Source organism: Cynara cardunculus (genome assembly GCF_001531365.2).
Source record: "Cynara cardunculus var. scolymus isolate 2C chromosome LG 13, CcrdV1, whole genome shotgun sequence".
Taxonomy (NCBI): Eukaryota; Viridiplantae; Streptophyta; class Magnoliopsida; order Asterales; family Asteraceae; genus Cynara; species Cynara cardunculus.
In genome coordinates this window covers 27,730,325-27,731,066 of record NC_037540.1, presented here as the reverse complement: position 1 = coordinate 27,731,066, position 742 = coordinate 27,730,325, and positions in this window count along the sequence as shown.

The window sequence follows — 742 nt, the reverse complement described above, 5'->3', positions numbered from 1 at the left end:
CATCGACTATAACCAAAATTTTTCCAAATATTTTCAAGAAATTTGAAATCATATGATTTTAAAGCGGGTCATATTGTTACATGTCGCTTAAGCAGAGCCTGATCACCTATGCTTAATTTACGTGTAATGAGAAAAACTTAATCGGTCGAACCAGAGGTATGCTCCAGCAAAATAAATTGTTATGAAAAGCATGAGTTTTGTTGCACTTTTATGAATATCCATTGCCTAGGGCGACCAGAGGCGATGGAAAGTAGATTCTTCAATTTAGTTAAGTGTCCGTGTAGGACCAGAAGCGCTGGTCAAGAGGACCAGAGGCGATGGAAAGTAGATTCTTCAATTTAGTTGAGTGTCCGTGTAGGACCAGAAGCGTTGGTCAAGAAGACCACAGGTGATGGAAAGTAGATTTCCCAATTTTGTTAAGTGTCCATGTAGGACCAGAGGCGCTGGTCAAGAAGACCAGAGGCGATGGAAAGTAGATTTCCCAATTTCGTTAAGTGTCCGTATAGGACCAGAGGCGCTGGTCAAGAAGACCAGAGGCGATGGAAAGTAGATTTCCCAATTTTGTTAAGTGTCCGTGTAGGACCAGAGGCGCTGGTCAAGAGGACCAGAGGCGATGGAAAGTANGAGGCGATGGAAAGTAAATCCCTTAATTTTGTTAAGTGTCCATGTAGGACCAGAGGCGCTGGTCAATAGGACCAGAGGTGCTGGTCAAAAGGACCAGAGGCGATGGGAAGTTGATTTC